Genomic DNA, 23,775 nt, shown 5'->3' with positions numbered 1-23,775 from the left:
ACGTCGATTACGTTCTTCCAGTTATGCTGCTATTCTCACTTTAGATGAAGGTTTACAGAACAATATAGTTTTTTATTAAACAGTACACATAGTGGCCTATGACAATGGTTAAGAACCCCACTCTATGTCAACGCTGTCCTTACTCAACTTTGGGTTCCCTATCACCTGCTTTCCTGTCCCCTTCTGCCTTTCTAGTCCTTGTCCCTGGACTGCTGTGCCACATTAGTCCCATTTTGTTGTATGAGGCTGTCCAGTCCCTGGCTGAACGGTGACCCTCGGGAGTGACTTCACCACTGAGCTAAAAGGGTTTTCGGGGGCCATACTCTCAGAGTTTCTCCAGTCTCTGTCATGTCAGTAAATCTGGTCTTTTTTTGTGAGTTAGAATTTTGTTCTGAATCCTTCTCCAGCTCTGTCCAGAATCCTCTGTTGTGATCCCTGTCACAGTAGTGAGTGGTGGTAGCCAGGTACCATCTAGCTGTACTGGACTCAGTCTGGTGGAGGCCTTGGTAGCTGTGGTCCGTTAGTCCGTTGGACTAATCTTTTCCTTTTATCCTGTTTTCTTCATTCTCCTTTGCTCCCGAAGGGGTGAGACGAGTGGAGTATCTTAGATGGCTGCTCACAGGCTTTTAAGACCCCAGGCGCTACTCATCAAGGTAGAATGTAGAACAGTGTCTTTATAAACTGTGTTATGCCAATTGAGCTAGATGTTCCCCGAGACCATGGTCCCCACAGCCCTCCATCCAGCAATTCAGTCCCTCTGGGAGATTGGATGTGTCTGTTGAGCTTCCATGACCTTTCCTTCTGCAAGTTGTGCTGGCTTCCCCAGTACTGTATACTGTCTTAATCCTTCACCAAAGTTACCACTTACCTATTGTCTATTTTGTACTACCCCCGCCCCCATCTCTGGTAACCAACAAAGATTGTTACTTCTTGTGTGTAAACTTTTTCATGAGTTTTTACAATAGAGGTCTCTTACAATACTTCTCTTTTGTGATTGCTGAATTCCTTCTGTTTGTGGATTTATTTTCATTTCTTTTGTTTTTGTAGGTTTTGATTTTACTGAGACTTTATGTTTTTCCTCTTCATTTTTATGAGTAAGTTTGTTAATTTTCTTTGTGGTTACCATGAAATTTACCCTTATCTTTCTAAGTTTGAAGCAGTCTATTATTATTACTTGGTATCGCTTTGCCTTCCTCTCCATTAGAAGGTTCTATACCTACACCGTATAGTCCCTCTTTTATTGTTATGATGTTTTTGCCATTTACAGATTAACATCTCTGATTCCCTGTTGTATTTCTTTTGGTTTTGGATAGCCTTTGAGAGTTCGTTTCCTAGATTGGTGTCTGGCTGGTACAATCCTGCATCCTAGATTCAGCCTATGAGCTTAAGTTGTTTGTTCTCAGATCGCAGGACTCCCTTTAATAATTCTTGTAAGTTTGGTTTGGATTTTACATATTCCCTTAATTTCTGTTTATCTGGAAATGTCCTAATTTCACCATCATGTTTGAACGAGATTTTTGCAGGATATATTATTCTTGGCTGGCAGTTTTTTTTTTTTTCAAAGTTTTATGTATGTCATCCCATTGCCTTCTTGCCTGCATTGTTTCTGCCGAATAATGTGAGCTTGGTCCTATTGTTTCTCCTCTGTATATGACATCTTATTTTTCTCAAGCTGCTCTCAGGATTCTTTGTCTTTGGTTTTGGCGAGTGTGCTTATGATATGCCTTGGTGATTTTCTTTTGGGGTCTGTCCTATATGGGATTCATTGAGCTTCTTGGATGGCCAGCTTTTCATCTTTCATGGTAATTGGAGACGTTTTCTGTCAGCAGTTCTTCAATGATCCTCTCTGTTTTCTGTTTTCTCCCCCTGTTCTGGAACTCTAATCACTTGCAAAGCTTTACTTTTGATTGTATCCCACATAATTCCCAGGGTCTCTTCATTTTTCTTCCTTCTTTTTTCTGAGTTTTTCTCAGAGTTGTATCCAAGTGTTTGTTTTCAGTTTCGCTGATCCTGTCTTCCACCGTTTCAAATCTGCTCTTCGGCGCTTCTATGACACGGTCCCTTTCTGAAATCTTGTTGTTTATCTTGTGGATTTCTAATTGTTTTTGTATGATTTCTAGTTGTGAATTTATTTTGGCATTTTGTTCCCGCATTATTTTCCTGAATTCTTCATTTTTTTGTCTGTATTTTCCATGAATTTGCCTGCCTTTTCCATGGATTTGTCTATTTTTTCCTCATTTTTTTCTGCTTTTTGCTTCAATTCTTGGATAATTCTGAATATTAGAGATTTGAATTCCCTCTCAGGTAGTTCTAGTGCCTTTTCTTCTACCGGAAAGTCATCTGGTGTTTTATTTTGGATGCCTACTGGAACCATTTTGACCTGTTTTTGTAAATGTTTTGATATTGTCTGCTGTTTTCAGGACATTCAGTAGTTATTTTTCTCATTTATTGATTGTAGATTTGTTTGTTTCATTTTTTTTTTTTGTTTTATTTGGCTATGTCTGTACAGGTGGGCTGTGTGTTGTTTGTTTGTCTGTGGGCATGATACTTTTTGCCTCCTTCTCCAATTGGCAGGGTCAGTTGCTCAGATATGGTACAGCAGGGCAGGTCCAGCTGAAGAGGAGTTGTTGGGATGGGTTGTTTGTGGGACTTACTGCAGCCACCAGGATGGGCCAGTAATCTGTGCAGGGCAGGTTCCGGTAGGCTGTGCCTGTGGTGCTTGGTGGTGTGATGTTAAGCACACAGTGCAGGTAGGTAGGATGGAGAGGTGAGATTGTGATGTGTGGAGCTAAGATGGGTATGGGAGAGAGGAGAGAGAATCAAGAGCCAAAAACATACAAACAGACAACAAAGAGTGCTAGGGGAGCTTGCCACTGGAGTGGAGAGATGAGAGACTATGAAATGGAGAAAAATAAAAAGGAGAAAAAAAAAAAGAATAAATAAAAATTAGAAGGAAAAAAGAAAAGAAAAGCTCCCAGGGATCCCACCAGTGCGGCTGCAAGGTCTGGGGAAGTTACTCCCAGGCGCTGAAGTACCGCCTGGCTAGAAGGCCTAGAGGTGTCACTCAGTGCCAGGTATTCAGGGGAAAGGAAGAGAAAGAAGGTATAGAAAGATGAGAAACTGAGTAATGAAGAAAGACTAAAAGGGAAAAAGAGGGAAAAGAAAACAAAACAAATTAATATAATAAGAACAAGAAAAATCTCTCAAAAAACAACAACAAAAAAAACCATGGAAAAAAAAATGTCCTCAGGGATCCTTCTGTGCATCTGTGGAAACTGTGTGCGTAGGTCCCAAGCCATGCAGTACTGCCCGGCCAGCATGAGCTCCCAATTCGAGAAAAGAAAAAGAAAAACAAAAAAACAATTCAGAACGAACAAAAAAAGCCCTGGGATCCCACCAGCGTGGCAGGCAGCACGGACTGGGAAGCAGTTTCACGTTCAAGCAGAGTTTCACAACCTTTCAGGTATTTGAGAGAAAGGAGGAGATGATGAGAAGTAAGGAAAAAATCAAAAGAAGCAGAAAAAAGCAAGACCAGCAGCCAACAAATGGTGCTTAAGGAGTCAGCCAGTACGATCGGGTGGAATCCAAGTGGCCAGTGCTTCCTGGCTAAGAGACTGACCAAGGGAAGCGGAGGAGGCCGAGTGGGGGTCAAGAAGGGTAGGGGTGGGAAAGCATATATCACCTGTTACCTGTAGTTCTGTCTCCTGTTGGAAGCTCCATGAATCTGCTTTCTTGTACCCCCTGTTCACTTGTCTCTGATAGGAGTCCAAGATGGCAGATCCTTGCTGTGTTATCTGATAGGGGACCTCTGCATATATCTCTCCTCGCTGTCTGTACTCTATCAGTTTCTTATTCCATTTGTTGCTTGGCTGAATTCTTTATCTCTTCATTTGATGCTTAGGGATTCAGGATTGCTATTTTCTCTCTTTGGCTTAGTCTTTCAGATCTTTGCTATGGAGGGACGGCGTGGTGCTTCTGCCTAGAGCACCATGTTTCCCGGCAGTCTGTATTTTATTATTGGTGTGACTTCACATAATGGTCAGTAGACAGGACTTTAGTACTGCTGTCTGGATTTTCAGTTTATTTTAGCAATGACTTTTAAAAGCCTTCACTAGAGAGGGCAGTAGAGAGATATATCGGTGAACTCTCTTTATAAAATACATGGTCTGGAAGTGAAGCTAATTGGATTTATGTGATCCTTGTTATGTAGTTCTCATTTACTTTATGAAGTAAGACCTATGCAAATACAGGGTAATAGACATAATAAATATCAGATAAAGCAAGTGAGGTTCAGGCTTTTTTTGTAAGAAGTTGAGCAACAGAAGCCTGCTGGCATAGATAAATATTCTGAGAGTAGTTCTTGCAGTGTTAAAGAGAAAGCAAATGTGGTTTTCCAATTTGAAATGTGGATTTATTGTTATAAAACAGATGTTTGTACTTTTAGCAGTAGAGGTTGAAGAAAAGGTTTAATAACTCACAGAAGATGTAATTATGTAAAAGTTTTAACAATATAAGAATAAGTTATCTTTGTATTCTTAAATGGGAGGATAGAATGTGACTTAGCAAATTTAAGTACTTGTAAATTTAATGAGCATATTTGTGATTCTGCTTATTTTTATTAATTTGTTTTTATTTATAGTCATAAATTTTTGACAATTTAATTTCACTTTTAATCAGTTCTAATGGTAAATGAGAATAGAATGAGGTGATTAAATATGTATTAATGGTTCATGTCTACGAATTGTTCATTATATTCATCTTATATAGAGAGATGAAGGAATTTAATTCTGACCATGAAAAGCACACACGTCTTAGAAGCCCTCTTTCATGTATAATTATTTTTACATAAAGACTGACAAAATTTGGTGGTTGGAAAGTGGAATCTGGAATTTTAGTTTTTTATATGATTGTATTTCAAAGATTTCATTATGGAAATACTGCACTGAAGAAAAACTCGTATTTAAATGTGTTCTCATGGTAAAAAGTCTGGAATGTTGAAGGTTGTATTGAGGATTATGTATTTTTTGTTATTTTATAGTTCATATGCTATATGATTTATCAGTTCATGATATTAGAACATTATTTGGCTTTTGTTCTCTTTATGAATGTGTGTAACTGTGTAACAATATCATTTGTAGCATGTGTGTCATAAATCCTATCCTTGTCTTTCCATCATCTCCTTTCTTACTTGGCCAAACATTAGTTTATGACGTACTATGACAGAAACTTTGTCCATTTGTCCTTTTTCTTATCATAACTCTTCTTCCCTATTCACTGCCTCCCTGTTTCCTGGTTTCCTCTCACTGCACTCTTTCTTCCCTTTCCTTTAATTTCCCAAATACTTCTGTTTTCAGATATGAAGACTAGAGGATACAAAGGACTGCTGTAGGATATATTGTTTCAACCATACAATGTTAAAAGTAAGTCACTACAGTTGTGACTTTTGTAGTCCTGTAGTTTGCGAATTTTAAAAATAATCCTTAGGAGTTCCACTTTCAGTAATGATGGAGTAGCCTATGCCAGACCAACTTTCCTGCAAATATAAATGACAGGTTTTGTACAAATTATCAAAAACACCTATGTGAAGGCAAAGTCGAAGGATCAAAGTCAGGTAGAAGCTGGAGGTATTGATATTTGAAGAAGAGAATGGCATAAGGTGAATTCCTCATGGCTTTTTACCTGAGGGAAGATCCCAGTCAATCTTGTGCAAGGTGGCCAAAACTTGTATAGAAATTGCAGGACAGAGATTTAGGTGAGTGCAGTGGCTGGAAAGTTAGAGAGGAAATCTTAGAAAATAGAATGGCACAGAGGAGGTGTCCAAATTCTGCATGTAAATCTGCCAGGCTAAAAGAACTAAACAGATTTTAGTTGCTGCCCACTACAGGATAGAAAGATTTTGGAGAGTGAGTCCTGCCAAGTTAACTGCCTTCTAAACAACGTAGTAAGTACTCTTCAGAGGAACATAACAGAATACAGAGTGTCTAAAATATATCTTTCACAGTGTTTATGATACAGTCCAAATTTATTAGATATACAGATATACTGGAAAATGGACCCATACTTAAATGAAAAAGCAGTTAACTGAGATGACCTTGATATGATTTATATGTAAGAATTAGGAGACAAGGATTTTAAACCACGTGTTGTAACTCTGCTCAAGGAAGTAAAGAAGAAACTTGCGTATAACGAATGTGCAAACAGGAAACCTCAGTAGAAAAATAGAAACTAAAAAAAAGAACCAAATGAAGAATTTATAATTGAAAAGTACAATACATGAAACAAAAAAAAAAAGATTGGATGAGCTTACAAACGCTTGAGAAATGACAGAAGAGTCAGTGAAATTGATAGATCAGTAGAAACACTCAATCTGAAAAACTGAAAAAAATTATAAAAAATAAAGTTAACCTCAATGATGTCTACCATATGTATAATTAGAGTTCTAGAAGGAGAGCAGAGGGAAATAGGGCAATTTATGGAAAAATAATGGCTGAAAATTTTCTCAAATTTGTTTCAGACATAAATTTACAGATTCAAGAAACTCACTGAATTCCAAGCCATATAAATACAGGAAGAATCAAACTTAGGGACACCATAGTCAAGCTGCTAAAAACCAAAGACGAAGAAAAAATCTTGAAAGCACCCAGAGAAATGATAACAAATTATTGCTGGTGAGTTATCAGAGACAATACAGGCCAGCAGGCAATAGAACAACATCTTTAAAGTGCTGGAAAAACAAAAGTCAACCCAGAATTTGATAACCAGTGAAAATATCCTTCAAGTATCAAGCCAAAGTAAAGACATTTTCAGATAAATAAAAAATGCCGTTGCAGATTACAAGAAATGCTAAAGGTAATTTTTATGCTGAACGGACATGATACCAGATGGAAATTCAGATCTTCAGGATGGAATGAAGAGCCCTGCATTGGTAAATACACAGATAAATTTACAACTGCTAAATATAAGTCTCTCCCCTAATTAAAAAAAATGACAAAGTAAAAATTATAACATTATAATATAACATTTATTGCATATGTAGGTATAATACGATACTTGTATAAAGGATGGGAATAGGTAGATGGAACTGTTTACTTTTACTAGGTTCTTATGTGAAGTGGTAGAATATTAACTGTAAGTCCACTGTGAAAAGTTAAAGATGTATATTGTAATTCCTAATGCAAACACTTAAAAAAAAAATAGCAAAGGAGTTTAACTAAAAATTGAGAGAAATCAAAATGGAATTCTAAAATATATTCAGTGAATCCAAAACATCATATAAAGGGAGGAACAGAGGAGTATAAACAAATGGGATAAAAAGAGAACAAACAGTGGAATTGTAGACCTAGACCAAGCCTGTCAATAATTACATTAAATGTAAATAGATTAAATATTCTATTTAAAGCATAGAGACTGACAGATTGGATAAAAAGCAAGACCTCTTGATATGCTTTCTACAAGACATTCATTTTAAATGTCATGACACAGATAGAATGACACAGATAGATTGACAGTAAATGCATGGAAAAAGATACAGCATGTGTCTTAGTCATCTAGTGCTCTGTAACAGAAATACCACAAGTGGATGGTTTTGACAAACAGAAGTTTATTGTCTCATAGTCTAGTAGGCTAGAAGTCCAAATTCAGGGCATCACCTCCAGGGGGAAGGCTTCCTCTGTTGACTCTAGAGGAAAGTCCTTGTCATCAGTCTTGCGCTGGGCTAGGAGCTTCTTGGCACAGGAACCTCCGGTCCAAAGGATGTGCTCTGCTGCCAGTGCTGCTTTCCGAGTGGTGTGAGGTCTGTCACACTCTGCTTGCTTCTCTTTCCTTTTATCTCTTGAGAGATAAAAGGTGGTACAGGCCACACCCCAGGGAACACTCCCTTTCAACTGATTGTCTACTCACAGCAGATCCCATCATGGGGCTGATCACATATAAACACTGAGAATCATGGCCTAACCAAGTTGGCACATATTTTGGGGGGGGACACAGTTCAATCCGTGACAGCAAGCATAATAAAGCTGGAATGGTTATATTAATATTAGATAAAGTTGACTTCAAGACAGTATTTTTGGAGATAAAGAAGGACATTTCATAGTGATAAAAAGCTCAGATCTCCAGGAAGTCATATCAGTCATAAATGTGTATGTACCTAATAAGAGGTCTACAATCATAGATGGAAAATATAATGCTACTCTGTAAGTTACAGAAAATCTCGACCAAGGAAAAAGAAATTCATTTAGTACAGTAGGATGTAAAAACACTATCAACCACATTTACCTAACTGACATTTGTAGTATATCATGTCCAACTAGACTACAATAAAATGCATGCTTTATTCAAGTACATAAACTATGTATATCAAGGTAGATCATATATTAGGCCATAATATGTCTCACTATATTTCAAAAGATTGAAATCTTAAAGACTGTATTCTTTAACCACAATATAATTAGATTAGAAATCAGTGACAATAAGATATCCAGGAAAAATCCAAATAGTTTGAAATTAAATAATATAATTCTCCCCAGTTGATCTATAAATTCGGTGCAGTCCAAATCATTATCTTATTAGGATTTTGTTTTTTGATAGACTTTGACAAGCTAATTTTAAAATTCATGTGGAAATACAAAGGACTTAGATTATACAAAGCAATCTTGAAGAATTATAAACTGAATGACTTATACTGCCTGATTTCATGATTTACTCTAATGCTGTGGTAATCAAGCATAAGGATGTACAGATAGGTCGATGAATCACAAGATAGCCCAGAAATTAACCCACACTTAAAAGACTATTATGTTTTTGAAAAAGAAAGCAATCCAGTGGCAGACAGAAAAGCTTTTCAACAAATAGTCCTGGAACAACTGGATATCCGTATAGATAAAAATTTACCTTTACCCTCACCTCACACTGTACACAAAAGTTAAATCTAGCCGGATCATAGATCAATTGTAAAAGCTAAAATTATAAAGCATCTAGAAGAAAAAAAAGTGGACCATATCATCATGACTTGGTGGTAGGCGAAAGTTTCTTTGACAGGATACAGAAAGCAGTAACCATTAAAATACAAAACTGATAAGTTAAACTTCATTAAAATAAAGAAATTGTGCTCATCAAAAAGCACCATTAAGAGACAAGGAAAATATTTGCAAGAATATGTCTGTAAAGGACTTCTATCTACGATAAAGAACCCCTTCACTGAACCATAAAAAGATTGCCCAGTCAGCAATCAACTGTATAAGACCAAACGGTCAGCCTTTTCTAGAAGCAAAGATGAGAAAGCAAGGAGGGGTAGGGAAGCTAGATAAATGGAAACAAAACAAACAGAATGGAAGTAATGAGAATGCTGAACATTGCAAAAATTATAACCGATGTCATACCAATGTGCATTGCAACACTATTCACAGTAGCCAAAAGTGGAAACTACCTAAATGTCCGTCATCAGATGATTGGATATACAAAATGTGGTACGTACATACAATGGAATATTACTCAGACAGTAGGAGAAATGAAGTCTTGATACATGCTACAGTATGGTTGGAGCTTGAAGACATTATGCTGAGTGAAATAAGTCAATCACAAAAGGACAGAAATTGTATGACCTCACTTATATAAAAAGACAAGAAACAGCAAATGTTCAGAGACCAAAATTTATTAATGGTTACTGGGGGTGAGAGGAAGAGGGAACAGGGGGGTTAGCGGTGATAGAAAAATTGTGTTGATTAAGGGTAGGGTTGCACAGCCGATTATTGTAATTGTTGCCAATAAGTTGTACACCTCTAAAAAGTTGAATTGGCAAAAGTTGTGTGATAGATATATTTACAGCAACGATGAATGAGTAAGTAACTCTGAGGCTGCTTATGTACAGCCAAACACCTCATGGAATTTGATTCCTTGTTTGGAGGTTTAGGGTCATGATTTCACGGGAAATCCCAGTTAATTGGCCTAATAACATGTTTAGTGCTTTAGTTCTACCTCCTAGTTCACTGTGTAGTGCCTGTGGTCTTAAAAGCTTGGAGGCAGCCAGTCCAAGGCACAGCAATTAGTCTTTATTCGCCGGGAGCAACAGAGGAAGAAAGAGAGTCAGAAATAGGAGGAGGATATGGAATTTGTGGTTAATTGCTTCTATGAAAAACTACCTCCTTTGCCATCAGACTGGAGGAACTGGATGGTACCAGGCTACCATTACTGAACTTTTTGATCAAAATGGGGAAAATGCAGAACAAAATTTAAAATTCTTATGGACTCTAGACTTTCTGGAGCCATGGAGTGTGGCTGAACCTCTGAAACAATTGCCCTGAGATAATCTGTAAACCTTAAACCAAAAATGTCCTCTGAGGTCATCTTAAAACTGAGCAACAGTTTAGCTTAACTAGTAAAAAAAGATCTGCCTTATGCATTATGCTATTTTAAGAATTATCTATATGGAATCAAATTGACAACAGCAACTCAAAAGATTAGATAGGAGCCTTAGGGGGGCCGTAAGAAAAGCAGGGTGAGAATGGTTTTACAACTTGAAGACTGTGATCAATATTATTAAATTTTACAAATAAAAAATGTTGAATTGGTGTATGTTTCGCTGTGTATATTCTCAACACCACCACCAACAAAAGAACAACAAAAAATGGTAACCAATGTCATAAAACAATTTGTATAAAAATTGTTAAATGCTAACCTAATTTGCTGTGTAAACTTTTACCTAAAACACAATGAAATATTTAAAAAATCGTAAAAAAAGACAACCCAACTTATTGGTAAGAGATTTGAACAGACACTTGATAAATGATACTATATGAATGGTCAATAAGCACATGAAAAAGTTGTCAGCATCGTCGGTTATTAGCAAATGCAAATTAAAACTAGAATGAAATACCACTGCACACCCAATACATTATTCAAGATGAAAGAGTAACAATACCAATGGTGGAGCAATGGGAACTCATAAAACTAATTATACATCTATTCCATGACTTAGCAGTTCTTCTCCTAGTTACCCAAGAGAAAATGAAAACATGTGTTTACAAAGATTTGTACAAGAGTGTTTTATAACAGGCAAATACTGGAAACAAATCATGTGTCCAACAACAGGAAAATGGATAAACAAATTGGTATAGTTGCTATGAGTTGGAATCGACTTGACGGCACTGGGTTTTTTTTTTTTTTTTTTTTTTGGTATAGTCCTAAATGGAATACAGCTGAGCAAGAAAAAGAAACAATATCTTGATACATCAACATTATGAGTCTCAAAAATATTATGGTGAAAGAAGCCTTACACAAAAGAGTACATTCTGTATTACATTTGCATCAAGTTCTAGAATAGGCAAAATTAATCTGTAGTGAGAAAAAGCAGTGGTTAACTCCGATAGTAGGGTGAGGATTGATGGAAGAGTCTTGGGGGAGCTTGCTGGGGCTGATAGGAATGTTTTGTGTCTTGATAGGGGTTTGAGTTAAATGGGGGTATGCATTTGTTAAAACTTCAAAATGGTATGCTTAGGATTTGTCTTTTATTGTATGTAAAATTTAACTTTAAAGATAAATACATGTAAATATGTATTGAATTCTTGTTATTGCTGTCCATGCTGAAATAATAATAGGTGAAGCGGATGTCTGCAACTTTGAAATGCATCAAAAGTAAGATGGATTAAGATGTGATAAAGTAATCATAACCAAATATTAACAGTCTAGCTGGTGCATGTATTATTTTTTACTTTACATATTTGTTATAAATTTGCATAACTAAGTGTTGGAAAATACATTTTAAAAAATTTTCTGAGGAACATATAACTAAATGTGTTTCCTTGTTTATATAGGTCATCGTCGTGGAACTCTTTGGTCTTAGAGAGTCTGAAATTGCCATTGTGGGTGTACAGTGTCTCTCTTTGCCATGATCTGGGTTTATTTCCAGTTGTAGTCAGACAGCGCAGTTGTTATCGGATTATTTTCTGACAATATATCCCCTAGACATGAGATGTCTAATGCTCCAGCTTTTACTGTTTTAGGAGACTCTGTGTGCTTCTTAGACCCTGGGTGTCGATGTTGTGTGTTCAAATCTCTGTTCTACCTCTCTCCCACTTGTTGACCTTGGGCAGAGTACTTACATTTTCTTAGACTCAACTGAGTTGTCTGTAAAATGGCTCTAATAATGTATTACTCACAGAGTTACTGTGAAATTAGTGAATCATGGCCCAGAAGACACTTAGCACATAGAAAACGTTCAAGACATACAGACATTCAAGTAATGTCAAGTTTCCTAAGTATGCTGAAAATGAATTTGGAAGTCTAATTTACCTTTTACCTTTGCAGAGCTCCTTTAAAGTCTGAGTGATTACAGAACCCATGGACACCAGCCTGCAGTATCTGATGCTGGGTTTCTGGTCTCTAATGATAATAATCTTGGTTCCACTTTCACTGGAATATTTTGGTTACATAATTTATAAGAAAAAATATATTGTTTGTCTAATTTTTCTTGAATTTTAGTATTGGCCTTTGCTAATATTGTAACCTTTATAATGCCAAAGAATTGTAATCCGGCTGTGTACTCTGGTGTCATTAGCAGAAATATATACATTTGTCCTGAGGTACCTTCTTCCATAGATCATAATGTAAAAATACATTATAATTTATTGACTGTTATAGGTCCCTGAGTGGTGCATACAGTTTGCATTTGATTGCTAGCTGAAAGGTTGGCGGTTGAAATTCACCCAGCAACCCTGCAGAAGAAAGGCCTGACAATCTTCTAAGGTTATAGCCATTGGAAATCCTATGGAGCATAGTTCTACTCTGAAACTTGTGAGAACACCGTGAGTTGGAATTGACTCAGTGGGAACTGGTTTGGGTTTCTTGGTTACTGAATATTTCATTATGTGAATTAAGCTCTTTATAGACATCTGTTTTAATTCTTACAATTCTAAAATATTCATATTTTTGTTTTATTTTATACTTAGTATCTTGTCTGAAATCACAGGACAGAATGTGGAAAGTTAGCATTTGAACACATCTTTGTCTGATTCTAAGCTTGGTGCGATGTTAGGCATTTTGCTGAATGTCCTTTCTTTTAACTCCAGTTTTTTTGACACACCTGTTGTCATTCTCCATTAGTTCTTTATATAGAAATATGCCGTATGTCTCCAAATTTAAACAGATTCCTTAACTCTTCTGCCGTATTGAAGACAAACTGGGAAATTTGGTCATCTGTGTTATGAAGTTGGATATCATCTATGTACTGTTTTTGTTTTAAACATCAAAAACAAAAGTTTCATCTTTTTCTCTTTTGAAGTCTTTAATTACGAATTAGAGCAGTTAACATCTATATCAGTCAATCCTCTTTCAAATTGTGTGGATCCTTTGGCTAATTGTAAAATGGTCCTGAAATTAATGATAGATGAACCTATTTACAAATGAAAAACTTCCTTTGAAAGGGCTTTTATGGGTAGTTAGCGAATTGTTTGGAATAGGAAAAGGGAGAAGTCTAAGTTGATTATACTGTTTTGACTTAGAATATCTGAGAAATAGTAGTACTATAAAGAGGAATTCAGAAAATTAAGATGGAGAACTGATTTTTTTTTGGAAAGAAAATGAGTTTTTAGAGTCTTAGATGATAGTTGTTGCTGTGTGCTGTCGAGTCAATTCTGACTTATGGTGACCCCCTGTGACAGAGTAGAGCTGCCCCATATGGTTTTCTGGGCTGTAATGTTTACAGGTGCAGATTGCCAGGTCCTTCTCTCACAGAGCCGCTGGGTGGGTTCAAACCGTGAACCTTTCGGTTAGTAATTGAGCACTTAACTGTTGTGCCACCAGGACTCCTTTAGATGCTAGTAATTGGACTTGGAATGTCCAGTAGTTGATGATGTAGCTTGGAGTTTGGGAGAGATGATCGGGTTAGATGCTGATTTGGGGAATATTTGCTTAGAGGTGCTGTATTCAAATTAAAGCAACGTAAGAAATTCTTTTTACCCTGAATCTGTGTTTCTGGGGCAAGAAGAAAAAAATAGTAGTATAAATAATTGTAAAAGTTCTTATAAAGTGTGAAGCCAACAAAGAGCCTTGGTAGCACAATGGTTGAGCGCTCGGCTGCCAACCAAAAGGTCAGCGGTTCGAACCCACCAGTTACTCTGTGGAAGAATAGACCTGGTGATCTGCTCCCGTAAAAATTACAGCCTAGGAAGCCCTATGGGGGAATTTAGGGTCAGTATGAGTTGGAATTGACTGGATTAACAACAACAACAACAACAACATGAAGCCAACAGCCCACAAAGGAAATTTGAAGAATAAAATTTCTTTCTCATGGATTTATTTTAGTGGTTTGGTCATATTTTATTTTGCCTTTTTCAAAATGGCAGCAATTTTTATTATTATTATTTTTTATTGTTGTAATTAAATGAAGTTTACATTTCAACTTAGTCTCACATACAAATTTTTTTTTTTTTACATACATTGTTGTGAGACCCCAAGTGCTCACCCCATTCTGCGACAGGACACGCCTCCCCTCCGCCCCTGATTCCCCACGAACATTCAACCAGCTCCTAACTCTCTCTGCCTTCCCGTCTAACCTCTGGACAGAAACTTCCCCTTTGGTCTCTTGTATCTACTTGACTAAGAGGCACATTCTTCACGAGTATCACTTTATGTCCCACAGTCCAGTCCAGTCCCTGTCTGAAGAGTTGGCCTTGGAAATTGTTTTAGTTCTGGGGTGATAGAGAGTCCAGGGGCTGTGCTTTCCAGGGCACCTGCAGTCTCAGTCAGACCATTAAACTTTGGTCTTCTTCCTAGAATTTGAGTTCTGCATCCCATACTTCTACTGCTCCACCAGGGACCCTCTATTGTGTTCCCTGTCAGGACGTTAATTGGTGGTAGCTAGGCACCATGTAGTTCTTCTGGTCTCAGGCTGATGAATTCTCTGGTTTATGTGGCCCATTCTGTCTCTTGGGCCAATACTTTCCTTGTGTCTTTGGTGTTCCTTGTTCTGCTTTACTCCAAGTGGTTGAGAGCAATTGATGCATCTTAGATGGCCACTTGCAAGCTTTTAAGATCCCAGACGCCACTCACCGAAGTAGGATGCAGAACATTTTCTTAATAAGCTTAGTTATGCCAGTTGACCTAGATGTCCCCTGAAAGCATGGTCCCCAAATCCCCATTCCTGCTACTCTATCTCTCAAAGTATTTGATTGTATTGGGGAAACTTCATAGCTTTGGTTTAGTCCAGTTGTGCTGGCTTCTCCTATAGTGTGTGCTGTCTTTCCCTTCATCTAAGATGATTCTTATCTACTCTCTAGTTAGTGAATAACCCTCACTCTCCCTCCCCACCCCCATAACCATTGAAGAATATTTTCTTCTATGTTTAAACCTTTTCTTGAGTTCTTATAATAGTGGTCTTATACAGTATTTGTCTGTGACTGACTAAATTCACTCAGAATAGTAAGTTCCAGCTTCCACCATGTTATACGATGTTTCATAGCTTCATCGTTGTTCTTTATCGTTGCTTAATATTCCATTGTGTGGCTGTAGCATAAGTTATCCATTCGTCTGTGGATGGGCACCTAGGTTGCTGCCATCTGTTTGCTATTGTGAACAGTGCTACAATGAACGTGGGTGCACATATATCTATTCGTGTGACGGCTCTTGTTTCTCTAGGACATAGTCCAAGGAGCGGGATACCTGGATCGTATGGTACTTCTACTTCTAGCTTTTTAAGGAAGTGCTAAATCGATTTCCAAAGTGGTTGTAGCATTTTACATTCCCACCAACAGTGTATAAGTGTTGCAGTCTCTCCACGCCTCTCCAGCATTTATTATTTTGTGTTTTTTGGATTAAGGCTAGCCTTGTTGGGGTGAGATGATATCTCATTGTAGTTTTGATCTGCATTTCTCTAGTGGCTAATGATCGTGACCATTTCTTCATGTGTCTGTTAATGGCATCAATTTTTAAAAAATCACTTGTAATGAAAGTGTTTTTCGGATTATAAATAGTTTGGAAAGGATTTATCTAAAACAGGCTGCTTATCCATGCAACTTTTTGGGTTCCAAAGCCATAGAAACATCTGTGGTATTGCAGAGAATTTGTCCGTTTTTCCTTCCCAAGCACCTGTAGCTACAGCAGCTGAAACAGAGGCATCTGAATCTTGTTTTCTTTCCTTAAGAATGGAGGACTCTGCCAGGCTTGGATCCTTGACATCTTGGTGTAGGAACCTGCCTCCTCTTTCTGGTTTTCCCAAAATGAAACTGAAACATCTAGGTTATTGAACTTTTCCTGGCCTTCAGCTCTATTTCAGAGGTTATTCAAGGACAAGAAAGAAAGCTTCCAGTAGGACTGACATTGATAGTTAAGACGATGGTCAGCTTTACAGACGTTTCTCTTGACCATCTCTGTATCTTTTCACAAAAGAATCAAACCTGCATTCTCATGATTTCTTTTAGACGGTAATGGAAAGTGTAACTTTCTGCTTTGTGTTTGATTGAATAAATGTACCCTTTTCTAATGGTCAGCATTGAAATATACATTTAATAACTGATGTCAGGTTTACCAGTTATAACTTAATAATGATTACCTTGGCTGTTTATCCTAAGGACAGCCACATTATGGATTTTCTTTTCCTAAACATATAAAAATTTTAGGACCTTGCCCCCTAACAGGGCTGGAAAGAGCTGCCTGTTGTGGCAGTTTAAAGGAAGAGATCGAAGTACTTAATTTGAAGGGTCTCTGCTGGTAGGAATACAGTTTAAAACCATCTCCATCCAGAGAGAGATGAAGAAGCTATAATCACTGGGAGAGTGAGCAGGAGCTGACATCAAGTCGGAGGGCCTGAGTGCAAGGGCAGGGCAAAGGGAGTAGGGATAGTCACTTGTGAGGTGTGGAAGGCCCGTTAACACTAATACCTGTTGTCGCCAAGTGAATTCGACTTATGTCAACCTCGTGTTACAGATTAGAATTGCTCCACAGGATTTTTTTTTTTGCTGTATTCTTTACAGAAGCAAATCTTCAGTGCCACTGGGTGCGTTGGAACTATTGACATTTAGATTAGTAGTCAATAATCCCTCCTCCCCCACCAAACCAAACCAAACAAAACCAAAACAAACACATTGCCATCTAGTTGATTCTGACCCATAGTGACCCTGTAAGACAGAGTAGAACTGCCCCATAGGGTCTCCAAGGCTGAAATCTTTACAGAAGCAAACTGCCACATCTTTCTCCCTTGGAGCAGCTGGTCGGTTTTAACCACTTACCTTTTGTTTAGCAGCTTTGCGGTTTAACCACTGTGCCACCAGGGCTCCTCTGTAGTAGTCAATACCACCTTCTAAATTTGAAATTATTAGCTTCCTAGTTTTTGAAGCTCTCTTCAGAAAAGCATGCGTACACTTTCATTTGGAAAGTCCTCTGATGTCAGAGCATTTAGTCTGAATTACAGGATTCATAAGGTATAGTACCTAATCTGTATGAGTTATGTAATCCATTGTTTTGAAGTCATGGCTTTTAGTGGTTAGCACTCCATATGCTATTGATTTTCCTTAAAGATACCTAATGAGGGTGGTGTAAATAATATACTGAGATCAATAGGATTATTATATTTGTGTTACATAAAAGTACATTAATTATGTAATATACAAGTGATTACTAAGTATGCAAAATGCATGAGATTATTAATAATACTTTATCAAAGTTATGTATCTCACCAAAGACATGTTACAGGGCAGTGGTTATAAGTAGCAACCGACTACATGAAGAACAATGTAAGTAGTTGCCCATTCCTTTTTTTAGTTTTGGTGCATACATTTTAGTACATTGTTAAACTAATAAACTTAACTTTCTGTGATTCTTTTTTAAAAGGGTGCCTGTTCACATAGTTGCCCAAATAAACCTCACTATCCTATCTACCATATTACACTCTCCCAGCATCACCCAACTGATCACCAAATGTCTTATTTTACTTTTAAAATGTCTGTTAAATCTATCCATTCTTTTTTTAGCTCTTGTTTTTTTGCAAGCTCTTTTTTTATTGTTTTGAAAGTGTATATAACAAAACATGCACCATCTCAACAATTTCTACATGTATAATTTAGTGACATTGATTACATTCTTCAGGTTGTGCAACCATTCTCGCTGTCGTTTTCCAAATCATCTCACCGCCATTAACGTAAACTCAATGCCCCCTAAGCAAAAACTCCTCCTGTGCTCCTCCCTCCCACCCCTGGTAGCCACTAGCAATCTTTGCTTTCTATATAGTTGCTTATTTCATATAAGTAAGATCATACAATATTTGTTCTTTTGTAACTGATTTATTTCACTCAGCATAATGTTTTAAAGGTTCATTCATGTTGTGGAGTGTATCGGATTTCATTTCTCTTTATGACCAAGTAATATTCCATAGTATATATGTATCACAGTTTGTTTATCCATTCATCCGTTGATAGACATTCCGGTTTCCACCTTTTGTCAATTGAGAAAATATGGGAATGAACATTGGTTTACAGGTTTCTGTTTGATTTTTTGCTTTCACTTCTTCTAGGTCTATAGCTAGGATTGAGATTGCTGGGGCATGTAGTAGTTCTATGTTCAGCTTTCTGAGGAACCATCAGACTGCTTTCCACAGTGGCTATACCATTTCACATTCCCACCAGCGATGGATGAGGGTTCCAGTTTCTCTTCAACCTCACCAGTACCTATTCGTTTCTCTTTTTTTTGGATCATTGCCATTCCAGTGGGGGTGAGATGATACCTCATTATGGTTTGATTTGCATCTCTTTAGTGGCTAATGATATACTGAACAATATCATTAATATCACACAAAAATAAAATTTTGCTGAAGAGCTTTTAAAAGTGGTTGCAACAGTACATCAACAGGGAACTGCCAGAAATTCAAGCTGGTTTCAGAAGAGGATGTTGAATGGGGGATATCATTGCTGATGTTGGATGGATCTTGGCTGAAAGCAGAGAATACCAGAAATATGTTTACCTGTAGTTTATTGACTATGCAAAGGCTCTTGGCAAATTATAGATAACATTGCAAAGAATGGGAATTCCGGAACACTTAACTGTGCTCATGAGGAACCTGTACATGACCGAGAGGCAGTCATTCAGTAAGATCAAGGGGATACTGCATGGTTTAAAATCAGGAAAGGTGTGTGTCAGGGTTGTCGTCTTTCACCATACTTACTCAATCTGTATGCTGAGCAGATAATCGGAGAAGCTGAACTATATGAAGAAGAACACAGCATCAGGATTGGAGAAAGACTCACTAACAACCTGTAATATACAGATGACACAACATTGCTTGCTGAAATTCAAGAGGACTTGAATCACTGATGAAGATCAAAGATTACAGCTATCAGTATGGATTGCACCTCAACATGAAAAAAACGAAAATCCTCACAAGTGGACTGATAAGCAACATCATGATAAATGGAGAAAAGATTGAAGCAACATTATGATAAATGGAGAAAAGATTGAAGCTGTCAAGGAATTCATTTTATTTGGATCCACAGTCAGCACCCACGGAAGCAGCAGTTAAAAAATCAAATGACATATTACATTGAGCAAATCCGCAAAAGCCCTCTTTAATGTGTCGAAAAGCAAAGATACCACTTTGCAGACTAAAGTATGTCTGACCCAAACCATGGTATTTTCATTTGCCTCGTATGCATGCAAAAGCTGGACAATGAATAAGGAAAACTGAAGAATTGATGCCTTTGATTTATGGTATTGCCAAAGAATATTGAATATACCACGGATTGATAGAAGAACGAACAGGTCTGTCTCGGAAGAAGTACAGCTAGTGTGTCCTTCGAAGCAAGGATGGTAAGACTTTGTCTCATGTACTCTGGATGTGTTAATCAGGAGGGACCCGTCCCTGGAGAAAGACGTCATGCTTGGCAAGGTAGAGGGTCAGCAAAAAAGAGGAAGACACTCAACGAGATGGATTGACACAGTGGCTGCAACAGTGGGCTCAAGCGTAACAATGATGGTGAGGATGGCACAGTACCAGGCAGTATTTTGTTCTATTGTCCATAGGGTTGCTATGAGTAGGAACTGACTGGATGACACCTAACAACAACGACAAATTGCTCCTACATGCATTGATGTCTATCACCAACCAGGAAGCCCCTGGAGCTTCTGTGTCCAGAACCCTTTTTTGGGACTTCATTACATAGGCGTGGTTGATTGAATTACACTCCCCATCTCTGAGGTCAACTGATTATAGCATGACCAACCCTCACCTGTGTCAACTAATTAGTATAACCTTCAGGTAGGTGTAATCTCGAGCCCTCAACAAAGACATTCTAGGGCAGTCCCAGGGTTTTAGAGGTTATCTTTCTGGAATCAAGGACAAAACCAAATTGTTGGTGTAAAGTTAATTGTAAATCACGGTGTCTTTCTGTAATTTTTCATCTAATTTATCTGATTTGTTGACATAACAATTGTTCATACTGTTTCCTTATAATCCTTTATATTTCTGTGAAGTGTATAGTGATATCTTTTATTCCTGATTTTAGCAATTTGAGCACTTTTTCTCTTTTTCTGGTTAGTCTTGGTAAGAATTTGTCATCTTTACTGATCTTTTTAAATAAGCAACCTTGCTGATTTTTTTATTGTTTTTCTACTTTATTTCAGCTCTAATCTTTGTTCTTCTTTCTGCTTACTTTAAGTCTAGTTTGCTCTTGTTTTTCCAGCATCTTAAGGCGGAAGGTTAAGTTATTGATTTTTTTAAAAATATATGTGATTATTGCTGTACATTTCGCTTTGAACACCGTTTACCTGCATCACATTTTTTTCTACATTATATATGCATTTTAATTTATCTCAAAGTATTTTCCAGTTTCACTTGTAATTTCTTTTTTTTTATGCATTTGTTATATGGAAGTGTGGTGTTCAGTTTTGTTTGTATATTACCCAAATTTCTATCTTTTGTTGGATTTGGATTTCATTCCATTCTGGTTGAAAAGTATAATTGAAATGTTTCAGTCATTTAAATTTATTGAGGTTTGTTTTATGGCCTAATATGTGGTGTATTCTGGAGATTTGCATATACACTTGAGAAGAATATGTATTTTACTGTTGTTGGCTGGACACTTTAGATGTTTGTTAGATCTAGTTGGTTTATAGTGTTGTTTAGCTCTTTTATTTTTTTGCTGATCATCTCTCCTATTTTTGAATGTATTATTGAAATTGGGTTATTGAATTCTGAATTGTTACTTTTTTCTTTTTTATTTCTCTTCATTTCTATCAGTTTTTGCTTTCTATTCTGAGACTCTGTTGTTAGGTATGTATATACATTTATAATTTTTATATATTTTTTGGTGGATTAACACTTTTTCATGATAAAATGTTCTTTTCAAAATCTAGTTATGATTTTTTTCTTAAAGTTTACCTTTTCTGATGTTAATATGCCACTTTAACGAGCATCTGATTGCTGTTTGTAGTATTTATTTCTCCATGTCTTTACTATCAAAGTGTATTTTTCTTTTTGTGAGGTAGAACTGCACTCTATAGCATTTTCAAGGGTGTGACCTTTCAGAAATATATCGCCAGGCATTTTCTTTTGAGGCGCTTTTGGGTGGGTTCCAACCTCCAGCCTTTCACACAGTAGTAGTCAAAGTTTCGGATAGTAGTTGTGCCTTTAAGCATTTGCACCGATGAAGTCACTTTCAACCTGTTTGTATTCTTGAAGTCTAAAATATGTTTTTCGTGAGAGCATACAGTTCGATGATTTTTTTTCAATCTATTTGCCAACATTTACCTCGCATTTAGAGAGTTTAATTCATATATATTTAATGTAACAATTACAAACGTAGAATTTACTTCTGCCATTTGCTATTTGTTTTCTATACATCTTACGTCTTTATGTTCCTCTACTTCTTTAGATACCGAATTCTGGGATGGCAGGTTTTTCTTTCACCACTTTAATTACACCATCCCATTGTCTTCTAGGACTCCTTTTTTATTTTTTAAATTGTACTTTAGGTGAAGGATTACAGAACAACTAGTTTCTCATTAAACAGTCAGTCAGAACACATATTGTCCTGTGACATTGGTTAACAACTCCATGACATGTCAACCCTCTTCATTCTTGACCTTTTTTTTTTTGGTGAAAATATACATAGCCAAAGATACACCGTTTCAAAAATTTCTACATGCACAATTCAGTGACATCAATTACGTTCTTCCAGTTGTGCTGCTATTCTCACTTTAGATGAAGGTTTACAGAACAAAATAGTTTAACAGTACGCATGTTGCCCTATGAAAATGGTTAACAACCCCACTACATGTAAACACTGTCCTTACTCAACCTTGGGTTCCCTATCGCTAGCTTTCCTATCCCCTTCTGCCTTCTAGTCCTTGTCCCTGGACTGCTGTGCCTTATTAGTCCTGTTTTGTTTTATGGGGCTATCCCATCCCTGGCTGAACGGCAAACCTTGGAAATGACTTCACCACCGAGCTAAAAGGGTGTCTGGGGGCCATTTTCTCGGGGTTTCTCCAGTCTCTGTCAGGCCAGTAAATCTGGTGTTTTTTGTGTGTGTTAGAATTTTGTTCTACATCCTTTTCCAGCTCTGTCCAGTACCCTCTGTTGTGATCCCAGTCAGAAGAGTCAGTGGTGGTAGCCAGGAACCATCTAGCTGTACTGGACTCAGTCCAGTGGAGGCCTCGGTAGCTGTGGTCCATTAGTCCTTGGGACTGATCTTTTTGTGGTATCCTGTTCTCTTCATTCTCCCTTGCTCCTGAAGGGGTGAGATCAGTGGAGTATCTTAGATGGCTGTTCACAGGCTTTTAAGACCTCAGATGCTACTAACCAAGATAGAATGTAGAACATTGTCTTCATAAACTGTGTTATGCCAATTGAGCTAGATGTTCCCCGAGACCATGGTCCCCACAGCCCTCTGCCCAGCAGTTCAGTCCCTCAGGGAGTTTGGATGTGTCTATGGAGCTTTCACGACCTTTCCTTCTACAAGTTTTGCTGGCTTCCCCAGTATTGTACACTGTCTAACCCTTCACTAAAGATATCACTTATCTATTGTCTATTTAGTATTTCCCCCCCACCCCTCCCATTCCTCATAACCAACAAAGATTGTTACGTTTTGTGTATAAACTTTTTCATGAGTTTTTGCAGTAAAGGTCTCATACAATATTTGTCCTTTTGTGATTGACTTATTTCATTCATCATAATGTACTCCAGTTTCATCCATGTTAATGAGATGCTTCACAGAGTCATCGTTTATCGTTCCTTAGTATTCCATTGTGTATATGTACCATAGTTTGTTTATCCATTCATCTGTTGATGGGCATCTAGGTTGTTTCCATCTTTTTGCTATTGTGAACAGTGCTGCCATGAACATGGCTGTGCCTATGTCTATTCTTGGGACCGTTCTTATTTCTTTAGGATATATTCCTAGTAGTGGGATTGCTGAATCATATGGTATTTCTATTTTTAGCTTTCTAAGGAAACGCCATATAATTTTCCAAAATGGTTGTATCATTTTGCATTCCCACCAACAGTGCATAAGAGTTCCCATCTCCCTGCAGCCTCTCCAACATTTGTTATTTCCAGTGTTTTTGATTCATGCCAGTAATGCTGAGGTGAGATGGTAATCTCATTGTGGTTTTAATTTGCATTTCTCTAATAGCTAGTGAACGTGAACATTTCTTCATGTGTCTGTTGGCCGCTTGAATGTTTTCTTTGGTGAAATATCTGTTCATGCCCTTTGCCCGTTTTTTAATAGGATTATTTGTCTTTTTGTTGTAGAGGTGTTGGATTTTCTTGTAGATTATGGAGCTTAGACCTTTGTCTGACTC

At 37.4% G+C, this 23,775-nt stretch overlaps 1 protein-coding gene and 1 long non-coding RNA gene across 2 annotated transcripts in view; both read left to right on the top strand.

Moving 5' to 3' along the window:
• The window catches only part of LOC111820453 (DNA repair-scaffolding protein-like), a 691,204-nt gene that overhangs the window by 208,629 nt on the left and 458,800 nt on the right, over window positions 1-23,775 (top strand). The gene's annotated exons all lie outside the window — the stretch shown is intronic.
• LOC111820442 (uncharacterized) lies at window positions 3,897-7,194 on the top strand. Its single transcript, XR_002823983.1, has 2 exons — window positions 3,897-5,420; window positions 6,515-7,194. It is a non-coding gene; the product is annotated as an uncharacterized LOC111820442 (long non-coding RNA).

Source organism: Trichechus manatus, unplaced genomic scaffold (genome assembly GCF_000243295.1).
Source record: "Trichechus manatus latirostris isolate Lorelei unplaced genomic scaffold, TriManLat1.0 scaffold00038, whole genome shotgun sequence".
Taxonomy (NCBI): domain Eukaryota; kingdom Metazoa; phylum Chordata; class Mammalia; order Sirenia; family Trichechidae; genus Trichechus; species Trichechus manatus.
This window is presented reverse-complemented; position numbering and strand designations above follow the sequence as displayed.